Genomic DNA, 12283 nt, shown 5'->3' with positions numbered 1-12283 from the left:
AATAACTTGGTTTGGACAAAAGGGCTTTGTTGGCATAAGGTGCTTAAAATAGGCTGACCTTTGAGTAGAGTGCAGAGCGCCTATACCCCGGTTGGTCTAAAGCATCTGAAATCACTGACCCCTTTACGCTCAAATGTAACATCTTAAAGAGTCAGGTGAGTAGTAGAAGTTAATTAAAGAGTCTTTCCAAGTAATCTTGGGCAGCTCAAGGGAAAGAGGAAAAAGGAAGCCATGTTAAGAGCTTGCCTGCTTGCTGAGGCTTCATTTAGATGAGTTTTCAGATGCTTCTGACTTGGATTGATAATTTTTTTATTTCCATAATGTGCAGTAGTCTTCTGTCGAAGTACTTTGAAAAAGTTACTCTTGTTTAGTTGTATCTTGGAAGGCTATTACTAAGGAAAATGTTATTTACCTTTTTTTTGTTGGCAGAGAGGCGTATTGGGTGTATATTTGAAACGTTTAGGAGTATTTAAAAATGGTGAGGAATAGGGAGGAAGGAGGCTGGTGTAAGAGTGGCATCTGTTGCCTGGGAACCTGGAGCTATAGCAGCTTTGTGTTAGAGACAAAACTCTTCTTTAGGATATGTGATGTGAAATTTGTATCCTTCTGCTACTGGCTAATGAATGAGTAGCTTGTGAGACATTTCATATTTCACCCTCTGGTGTTCCTCTCTGTGCACACTGAGTCTGTGCTCTGTGCTTGTGCACACAAGCATCAATCTTCACGAGAAGACATGGAAGTTTTTCTTGTATGTAAGATTTGAATCCTGCTGGTGACAAGTTGGAGGGTCAGTATGATTCCTGATTTTGAATGCTTGCAGTTATGCTTAAAATATCTGGGATGGGAAGGAATGCAGTTACAAAAATGGGGTTTCAGACCTGCAGTTTCACTCTAATGATTCCATCCCATCTGTCTGTCTCTCTGTGGGATCCTGCCCTCTGAATCATCCTGGCCTGTGCAGCCATTAGCTTGCTATTTGCAAAGGTGCCTCATTTTAAGGAAAGGCTTGGTAACAGTAAAGGGAGTCAAATAGCAGAGGTGAAAAGAAAAGTGTAATGAGGAAGGTAAGAGGATTCTGCTTTGGAGAACTGGGATTTCTTTATTCTGCTGTCATGGGGTTGTTCTGTAATACTAAGCAAGACACTTGGTTCACAGAAGCTCCATAAGAATTTTGCTAAGTGCTTAATATCTCTGTGCTTGGAGATACATCTGCAGAAGTGCAGAGTAATCACATCTCTGTCTGGGTTCAGTTCATCAATTCTGAAAATACTAGGTGCAAGTGTTGGTATTTATCCATACACACAATGGTTACTACAGGTGATGGTAGCAGGAGCAAATTTCACAGGGATTCTCACAGTCCTTATTCCTCTGGTGGGAAGTGCAAAAATACTTACATAGAAGATGATGTATTTGTGGCCTGTTCCTGGTACTTTCAGAAATCAAGGATGAGTCATGCAGTGTGAAGAGGATTGAAAAAAATTTCTGAATGAGAAGAGCGCCTACTGGGTAAAATGTGAACCTGCAATTTAAGGTCATGTCATCATGTGCAATGCAACAGCGAATCTTTCATCTCCTTATTCCTGATTTTGAAACTTTCATCTTGGTTAATGTAGTTTTTTGGATAAAAATTTTATAGGGATTCCATAACTTACTGAGGTATTTTTGTAATTTTAGTTCACTACATTGGAATTGTGTGTAAAATTAAGAGTCTCAGCTGACATTGCTAATCCTGCAGTTTGATGGTAGCTTTAGTTTAAATTATTCTTCATCACTTTTGAGCAAACCTGTGCTTCACTTGAAGTTCTCTTTATTGAGTACATAATCAAATATAAGAGTACATTTTGATTGCTGAAGATCATGTTTGTCATGTGAGACTGATTTCTTTAAATTTTGAATTGGTCAACCCCAAAACAATGGATTTTTTTCAGCACTATAACAAGAAACATATGCTTGTTTTATATCCAACTTCCATCTGAAGGAGAGCTACAGCAGATACAAATCCCGTTAGAATTTTGATGAAACATCATGCTTGTCATTTTAATGGAAGCGTTTTAGCATTAGTATGGTAAACACATTCTGACTTGAGGCATTTTGTCTCTAGATAGCAAAGGTCAAAGATGACCTTCAGGATTTCTCCACAGTGTTGGCAGACAGTTTTCATGGGCTGAAACTGTGGCCAGGGCATGGGCTGCTCCCGGACAGCAGAAGGGGCAGAGACAACCCTTGCAGGGTGACACCAGGGTGACTTCACTTCTCATAGCCTCTCTGAGCTGGTCTATGGCCCAAAGGGCTAACATCTTGAAAAATTGTAGGCCACGAACTTCATTGTAAACAGTTTGTGTTAGCATCTAAATACTGCTCAATGGGGCCTGGTCCCAAAACTGTTTTTTCAAACTCCCCTCAGGCCATGTGGAGCTGTAAGCTTCCTTTAGTGTCAAGAAGTTCCTGACTCACCCAGAACCTGCTGGTGTTGCTGGGATGAGGTGACAGGTAAGTGTGCTGTCCCAAGGTGCCAGAAAGCATCTGCAGCTCTGCCTTCCTGGCAAGGTGCGTGTTAAGATGTGTCTGGAGAAGGAGCCCTCAATGCCTTCTGCTCACTGGTGATTCAATGCTGGCAGCCTGACAGCTCAATTCCTTTCTCTTCACAAAAGGTGTGGATTCACAGTTCCCTTCTCTATGAATGCTTACATATTTTTACATAATATGTACATATTTTCTGGAGTGCAAGTGAGATTATTAGTCCTTTTGGCTATCTCTCTTCTGCTATGAAAGATCTGATAAACTGTACTAGGAGACATGAGGACTCAAACTGGTTGGTTAGAGCTTTTTTCTAGGTTGCTTTATGATGTGCTTTAAAATAAGGGCAATGCCTGGCTCCATCTGCCTAGAGGCACCTGGGCAATTGCTGCCAGCCAGTTTTTGCCTTGCTCTCTCCTCTAGTACCTGAGCCCTGGCACTGGATCAGGGAGATAGGCCAAGGGCTTGAGTGAGGAATGCAGAGTGGCTGAGGGGTTCAGGTAGACCCAGGATTAGGAAATCATGTGCAGGGATCTGAAGGATGTATAGGGAAAATAAGTTGACCTCAATCCCCTTTGCCTGCTTTGGAGGTGCACAGTGAGGATGAGGTGGAGTTGGTACATTTACGTGCAAAGATGTTTAATGCATTTTGGGACCACTGAGTACGAGTATGTGGACAGAGGTATGAGGTGGTTTGACAAGCAAGGGTGTTTCTCAGGCCACTGCAGAGAGTAACACCTGTGTGTCCTAACTTTGGGAATGCCAGGTTCATGGCACTCATTATGGTTGAAGTTTTCCCTAAGGAATATTTAAAGATCATCCACTGAACCTTATTGTGAGTGGAATCCAGGCTGTCCTTGCCCTGCCTCCAGGGTGCCCGGACATGGCCTGAGTGTCCATCTCCTGTGGCCCAACCTCATCCGTTTCCTTCACGAAACCTGGAATATCTTCAAGAAGATGCCTCCACCGTTACAGGCTAGGTCTGAGTTTCGGGTGCTCACATCTCTGCTGCGAAAGAGGAGCACTGGATCTTTCTCCTCCAAAGCCTAAGCAAGTGCTGTAATTGCTGTTTCTGTTTTATGAGAGTGTACTGCTTTGGTTCCTGTGCTGGGAAAGGATCTGGAGCCTGAAACCCGATCAGAAGGAGGTAACTCAGCACAGCTGGGCTGTGCTCTCCTCAGCCCTTCCTAAAGTGGTTCCCCACTGGCCTGCATGGATCTGGTTCTTTGTGTCTAAATCTTCTGGATTGCAAGGGGAGGCTGCATAGTGAGACGTGGAGTTAAGCACTGCTGCACTCAGTATTCCAACACCTAAGCCCTTTTATGAAGCCTCATACTCCCACTGCGGCCTAGCAGATTGAAATGATTGTTTATAAGCAGCAAAGTTCAGAGTCCAAAGCTCAGATCTCTTCAAGGCACTTCAGAGGGTTTTCTGTCTGCAAGTTGTGTTCCCCAGTGGAGTATTAGTTTAAAAAGATACTATTATGAAAGAATCATAAAAGCAGCTTGATATGTTTGGTTTACTTCAATTAACTAAAAATTCTCCGAGTTTTCCACGTTTCTTGGCCGCAGTCTCTCACCCTGAAGAAGGTGGGTGAAAACTCCATCCGTGTGCAAGCGGGCCCCCAGCAATGCTCAGTGCTCAGCCGGCCTGCTGGAGCTCACCACGCTGTCATGGCAGTGTAGAGGTGGCTCTGATAAAAAGCAAGATGCATCCTGCTGCCAGGTCTGCTATGTGCACTGCAAAAGCCAAGATACCAGAGGAGGGGTGAGTCATCATTTCAGAGCTCTATGGAGGCAGTCATCCCTGCCTAGGAGCATTAGGCTCCTAGGGCAGGACAAAGTCAGGACATGGGGCTGCACTGACAGCAGCTAGACATGCTTTATTTATGTATTTTATTAAGCAACAACACAAAAAAAACCTCAAGAAAAGTAACGAGTAACAGACCATATTTCCTTTCAGAATTGCAGTTTTGTTTTTATCTGGGTACAGACTCTTGCTCTTTCTTGTGGAAAGGAGTGTAGTCACCTTCACTTCTGGAGTTCTGGGGGATCTCTTTTCATGAATTTCCATCCTTAGCTTTTCATAAGTATATCAAACCCAGTGGTGTGTCTGAACGTGTCCAAAACAGCCATTAGAGCCTTATTCAACAAGCTACTTCAAAAAGAACAAGAGGAGGTATGCTTTCAAAGGGGACTTCTCCTCCAGCTGCTTCCACCCAGCACTTTCAAAACATAAAAAACACAATAAAGCACATGTTGACATAAGTGAGCCTCAAAAAACCATTGGATTATTTTGAAGGAGTATAATCATAAGTGGGGAGAGTTATCATCCTTCACCCAGCAAAACAATTACATCAGTGCAGCTTGGACTGGGATCTGCCTTAAGATCTCCCAGATGTTGCAAATGGTGTAGTTGCCGATCAGTTGCTCTGGGTAATTATAAACTGTCAGATGGAGGAGGGGAGGATGGTTGTCAAATGAAACAGCATAAAAGCTTTTTGGGAAATTGTAGAGAGGAAGATCCACTGTTCACAGCTGACACCGAGAACCACAACAGTCTCTGCCTATTCCTATTGCCAGACCAGTATCGTGGACATGTCTCAGAGCCTGTCCTAGACGTGAGCTATGGCATGCTACATTAGAGATGAGTTCTGCAAAGGGTTTGCTGTGGACTAATTCTAGCAAATCTGCTCAGAAATAATTTTAGCAGAATCTCCTAGCCTGGAGTGAAGGACCTGCTGCCTCACTAGCAGAAGCCCATCAGATCCTGAGGCGGCAGATGCCAGCCCTGACACTCAAATGGAAAGAGGCAACTTGGGTAAAAAACTGCCACTTTACTGACTCTGGGGGAAAACGACTTTCCCAGCCACAGGGCTGGTCCCCTGCTCAGACTTGGCCTGAGCAGCTGGAGGATGGAGCCCCAGATGAGGTGTTGGTGCTGTGCTGCAGCACAACAAGAGTTCAAGACTCTGGGAGCTGCAAGAAGATGGGGAGCAGGTCCCTGACGCCTTACCTGAGTGGGTCAAACACTTACCAGAGCCTGTCCCCAGCTCAAAGGTTCATGTTTGTGCAGTTTCTCTGAAGCATTTGTTGTTTGTAGCACAAAGAAGCTGCGGGTATGGTGAGCTTATGCTACAAATAAGCCCTGGCTCCTCTCCTCATTGTGTGTGACTGCTACCTCCCTTAAACACACCAGCAGGTCGCTGGGCTCATGGAGCACGCTCAGGTCATTGCTGACCCTCTGCTCTGCTCTTTGAAGGATTTGGGAAGGCAACAGCATCCTGAGTAGCCTTTGGGAATCAGCTGGGAGACGCTTCAGCCTTAGAAAGAGATGGGATTTTAGAAATCCCCCTTGCTGGTGTTTCCATGGGGTGACATGAATTGGTGAACTGCCTCTCCAAGGCCCCTTCTGAGAGCCCCAGGTCACAGTCCCACTGGGCTCCAGCCCTGCCATCTGTCCAAGTGGGGAGTGGCTGGGGTGTCCATCCTGCTCCCTACAGCCCAGGGCATGTGACAGTCATGTCTGCCAGATTGCAGTAGTACATCAGGCTGTGAACAAGGACAGGTGAAAGCGTGGTGAGGGTGAAGAAGTTGGGTGGGCAGCAACCAGCCCCACGAGCTCTGCCCGGGGTGGTGAGCAGCAAAAAACACCGGCAGCTAATGCTGCCCCGTACCAGGGCTGAGGGAGCACAGGCTCCCAGCCCACAGCTCTGACCTCTGTTACCAGCACACTGCTGCTTCACCATCCCCTGCTCAGTGGGTTCCTGAGGCAGGGGGTTCCTCCAGGGCAGACAGGGCTGCACTCAGGGAGGTGTGCTCAGCCACCCCCTTGCAACCTGCCCCGTGCCAGAGATGCAGGTGGTTTCATCAGCACACAAGGGTGACAAGCTCTGCATTGGGTCAGCTACACAAAAACAAACCCCTGGCAATGCCAGTGCCCCAGGTGGAGGGGTGGCTTTGTCCTGGACACAATGATAACAGTGGGGAAAAACACATCCCCCATCTCCAGCATCACCCATCGAGGCCAGCTCACCCTGACGCAAGGTGGGGCTGTGCTGTAACAGTACAAGCACCACCAGAATGTCCTGGCATTGTCTTCTTCCCTTTTTTAATTTCATTTTTCAGGATGACAACACTTTAGAGGTTTATGACCAACAGGAGAATTTACTACTAAGTCATATACTGATGTAATGAAATCTAATATATGCTGTGTAATGAGTTATGAGATGTTATTTAGTTTCAGGGTTTTATTACTTCAATCAGTTATGACCATATTTCCTTTTATATGATTGCTCACCCTTTAAACATACCAGATGACTGTATAAAGAACACCTAATAAAGTCTGGAGATGTTAAAATATAAATGTTTTAATTTTTGCCATAAATTTGTTTCAATTCTACCAATGATGGCTTTTGCACTGGAAGTGGTGCAGTCCTTGTTAAGCAGTGGAGACCCTGCTAGTGGTAATTTGTTCCTTTGTAGGACAGAGCTGGACAACTGTGCTTCATGACAAAGCACAGTTAGTCACCAACACTCACCCTTGGTGATTATACACAGAAATTGAAAGGTTTTTAGAATATAAACAAAAGAAAGGCAACACTGATCTGTTATAGAAGTCATAATCTTAATTAACCTCTCATATTTACCCTTGCAATTGCAACATACACATGCCCTGGTTTCTACCAGTCTTCAAGAAGGGAGAATGTTTATGGTCTTCAGCATCAAGAACAAATCCAGGGATGTTCTGCCCATGTACCATTTGGCAATCCTCATAATTTTTCCACATTTATGCATTGTATTCTAAAGTCTTTTGGGATAACGTCATAGCAGTGGAATTATATAGCTGTGAAATAAGATCTGGATCAAGTCTTTAATAAATCAATGTTTTAGCAAGCAAAGGACAATTGCAGGAGTAGAGTGTCAGTTGTGACGTGTTCATAGTGAGTGTGGAGTTCTCAGGAATTACTGTAGGACGTATTTTATGATGTTAACAACTCCACAGTAATAGTTTGTGTCTGAGTGGATACTGGCTGTTGTAGGGCTGTAGCACATGGCTGCTGTCTGGTGAGCCACCCGCTCGTGGGAATGCAGAGATCTGCAGTGCTGCTGGCTGGGGTCCTGCACGGTGTCACCTGCCTGGAGATGACACCTACACATAACAGATCTAATTACAACATTCTAATTTCCTCCCCACCTCTGCAACAGGCAGCACTCGCATGATTTGCTAAATCTGGTGAGGGCCCCAGGGGAAGCTGGGCAGCGCTGCACTGCTGCTGAGCTGGGAGGAAAGAGCCTGGTAAACCTGGGCCACTGTACAGGTTTTCTTGGCCAGCTTCAAAGAAGAGAAAACTGTCTTTTAGTTACATCTTAATTTAGAGTTTGCAGCAACCAGAAATATCTTCATCATGTTTAATCTGCTGTGACTGTGGCTGCCACGTGTGCCATGGCCCCAGGATGTCTTTGTAGGGAGGATCCCTGCTGTTCTATTGCCTGCAGCAGACAGGTACCAGAGGCCCAGTTTGACAGAAGTTCCATGCCCATCTCATCCCAGCCTCCAAGCCCTGTCTGTGAGCAGCCTGTGCCTTGTTTTAGCTGTATTGCTGCCATATGTATTCCCTTCCTTCCAACTCTGCAAGGCAGGATGTCATCTCAGAAGGGTCCCTCTGGATAGCTGTTTATAAATTCAATGTTTTTTAGTTGTATGTACATCACTATGCTTTACTTCTCCCAGTATTTATTCAGTTATTGATAGAGATCCTAACATAAGGGAAAAACTTCTAAATGATCCATCTTATTCCTCCATTCTATTAATATCTCTATCACTAATTGCATAAATTTTAGGAGAACTGCGGCAAGAAATGAAATAAAGACTTTACTATTCACAGTTCCAGGCTAATAACTCAGCCAAAGAGAATCATACATCAAATAAATGGCCAAGTGTAATTAAAATGTGTCTTTGTACAGTAACAAGGCACAATTTAATCCCATTAAGAAAATGCTGGCAATGGCTCAGTGTTTGGGAATATGCCACTGGACTGTCCTGCTGTAACCTTGGATGTAGGAAAAGTTGAGACAAAGCAGCAAACTCAGTTTGACACATCTTTGCCCTTTAGGTCCTTAATGATGCAGTGATTTACTGAAACATTTAATATTGTTTAGCTGCAGAAATTGTCTCATACATGGAAGCTAAGCAATAACATGCTTGCTGAATGTGCCCTATCTGCTGCTTCATAAGCAAAGTTTATTTGCAACTCCATAAAACAGATTTCTGAGCTATCTCAAAACAACAAGTCCACATACTAATTTGTAAGGAACAAAATCCTTGTCCCATATATCTTATTTAAAGTATAAAAAGACAGGTAGGTTATTTTCTCACTAACCAAGGATTTAAGAAAAGCATTTATTTTTCCTCAGGTTTTAGTTTTCATCTGGGCTACTCTGCTTTTATTTTGCTCCAATTATTCTCAGAAGAACCTGGGATACTTCTCTATTCTCTGGCTGCTTTGTATGTGGCACTCTGCTGCCAAAACAGTTGACTTCTTTCTAAATGAGAAGGATTTAATATTTACAATAGAAAAAATAGTGCATTTCTCATGACCACATATTGTATCCTTGGAGTTTTAGCTACGGATCTTGGGGAAAATATAGTGTGAATTAGTGAAAGCATAAGATTTTCAAGACAAAATCACAGCTCATTCAGTACAACCTGCTGGGCTCAGCATGATGAGGGCCTGCTGCTCTGGAGTGCTCCCCACACGGCTGCTGCTCCTCCCCATGCACACAGCTTGCTTCTCTTCTGCTGGTGTGGCACTCCCCTGATTCTCTAAGCATGGATGCTTTGAGTGTTATTAAAATACACAAACATTTTGAGTAGGATGTATCAATATTCAGTGCTTTCCACTGGTCCTCTATGAAAGTCTTGGCTCCTCAAGTATCACCTGTGTGGTTTCCCTGCACTGTTACTTGCAATATCACCTTGTTGTGTGGAATTAATCACTTGACAGAGCTTTGTGTCTCTTTGTGCTGTAACAGCTTCCAGAAAAATTCAAACTGGCAGTTTCTGCAATAAGGCACAAGGAAATATGTTTGAATAGAGGATGTGTTTTATAGAGCAAGGTCAGAGAGTACCCATACATCACAGGCTGCAGTGGGGAATAAGAGGATAAGTACAGATGTATGTGTAACACACAAACATGAGGGATTACTTTTTAGCTCTCATCCTCTGGCATTTGTTGTCAAACTAAAGGGGAGAAAAATGCTCTCTCCTTTCTGTGTGGCTGTAGGAGTCTTCACAGAACACAGTTTGGAAACAACAGGAGGCAAATAGTGTGGCCCATAGTGATGGGGTGGCCCCATTTTTCCTGCACTAGTCACAGTGCTAAGGATCTCTCACAGATGCTCAAAGGGGCTGTGCTTCCGTGCTGGCAGCCCCACAGTCATGGCCAGGATGGGGTAACTGTGCTGCTTTCAGCAGATTTACTTCAAGGAGCAGAGGGGCAGCACAGCATGGTGGGGTGATGTACCCTCCCAGGGCTCAGCACCAGCGCTGGCTCCTAAGTGGCTCTTTGCTGCTGACAGCCTGGTGTTGATGTTTTAAGGGTAGCTTGCTGTCAGTGGAAGTAATATGACAAAAATTAGGTAGGCAAGAGGGATTAAAACATGTACAATATTGCAGAACTTGTTAGGCTCAATTACACAAGTCAGGAACTAGTGGAGTGTTTGAAGACCTGGAAATAATTCCAATTTGTCATACTGGGAGACTCCTTCCCAGAAACCGGCTGTGTAAGCAGAGGCAAATCCACCATATGGAGAACAGATGTCTCAAGGGAGCTGAAAAGAAGATACTTTGCTAGTACTAAAAATATTCAGTATGAGGAGGTGATAACAAGTGCTTCTAAAGAAGAAGCAATTATTTATCATTGAGTAGACAATTTTTACTGTTTCCTAGAACACAAACCTATATGCTTAAATAATCTCAGACTGCCAGAGTCAAGAGGCACTGATTCACAGCTTGGGGTAGAAACTGTAATAATAAACAGACTGCACATCTTGTTTAACCATCTGATTTTTAAAGCATATTTTATCACAGCCTGTATCACCATGAAAAAAATGAAAGGAAGTCAGAAGACAATGAGTTATTGGTGTACAGTTGTTTTCATGTACAAAGCAGTATGGTTGCCTTTGCCATCTGCAGCTTGGAGGTTTTACTTTTTTCCTTTTAATTAGGAACTGTCATGGAGCTTGGCTCAGTTTATAACTCAGTCTTGTTAGAATGGTGTCTGTGAGAGCTGCCTCCAAGGATTAAATCTGCTAAAACATCAGGAATGAGATTTGAGAGTAGCACTTCATCGTTACCTTTGGGTGCCTTAGGAGATGTGCTAAGGGAAGATCCAACTGAGCAAGGACAAGGACTGCTTGAATTGAATTTGAGCTCTGCAGTGACTTGCTCTGTAAGCAGAAGCACACAGCTGTGGCTACTGCCTGTGTAAGTACCAGCCATGGTGCTTACACATGTCCCAGGTAGGTGGCTGGGTTTTCCTCCTGACAGAGCTGTTCTGCTTTCCCGAGCAGCAGAACAAGAGCTATTGGCACTGCTCCTTCAGCTCCTGCAGAACTCCAGCAAATTGCTGCAGAGAAAGATAGAGCAGTACCAGCAAGGTAGGGCCCTGTGGCTTGTTCTCTGGTGCTGAGGTGAGAAGAATTATAATAGACTGTCTGCAAGAGCCATTCATCTAGTCTGTTCTTAAAAACCTCTAATGACTGCACTCCCCCAGTCCACAAAGGCAGCCTGCTCCTGAGCTTTTATTTGATAATAGCTGGGTAGTTTCTCGTACTATCTAAGCTAAATCTCCCTTGCATCCTGTTAAATCTATTACTCCTTATGTCCACTCTCAGTGGATATAAAGATAACAGATTTTCATCCTCTTTACAGAAAAAAATTTGAAGGCTGTTATCCCACTCCCTTTGGACCTATCTATCTTCTCTTCACTAGACTAAACAACTCCAAGATCTTTCAATCTCTCCTCACAGGTCAGATTTTACAAACCTTGTAATACCCTTGATGGTCTCTCAGGGCTTTCTTATTTCATTTATGTATTTTCTAAAAGGTGATGTCCAGTTGCTGGAGGCAAAACTTGAGAAGTTCCCAATGCTGTGAAGTTACCACCCAGCCCTTAGCTGTCACATCTCCACGTGTACCCTTGTGGGTGTCGCTGTGGCCAGCTGGGGTGTGTTTACCTTCAAGTATCTTCTGTTGCCTGGTTGGTCACTCCTTGTTTCAGCACGAGGCCTTTTGACCTCCTAGCACTTTGCATGTATCTCTCTTTGGTTCCATTTGTTGATTCTGGAAAACCACTCCAATTTTTCATAGCTATTTTGAATTCTAATCCTGGGCCCCACTATGCTCACAATCCCCCTGGCTTAGTGTGATGGGCCGATTTTATAAGCATACTTTATTCCATTATCCGAGTTACTAATGAAAATATCAAACTGAAACAGGCCCCAAACAGACCCTGGGTGACCCTATTAAAAATGAATTTTCAGCTTGATGACTAACCATTATAAGTTCAGCATGTTTTCCAACCACTTGTGCACCCACTGACTAATGGTTTCATCTCACCTTAGCTGTCTGAGATGTCTGTATGAGAAAGCCATGGGGGACCATTCATGCCCCACTTGGTTGGGCAATTGCTATTTTAAAACAGTAAAAGAACATAATTAAATACATTTTCTTTTTCTGCTGATCAGTGCTGAGGTCTTCAGTG

Source organism: Catharus ustulatus, chromosome 1 (assembly GCF_009819885.2).
Source record: "Catharus ustulatus isolate bCatUst1 chromosome 1, bCatUst1.pri.v2, whole genome shotgun sequence".
Taxonomy (NCBI): domain Eukaryota; kingdom Metazoa; phylum Chordata; class Aves; order Passeriformes; family Turdidae; genus Catharus; species Catharus ustulatus.
This window is presented reverse-complemented; position numbering follows the sequence as displayed.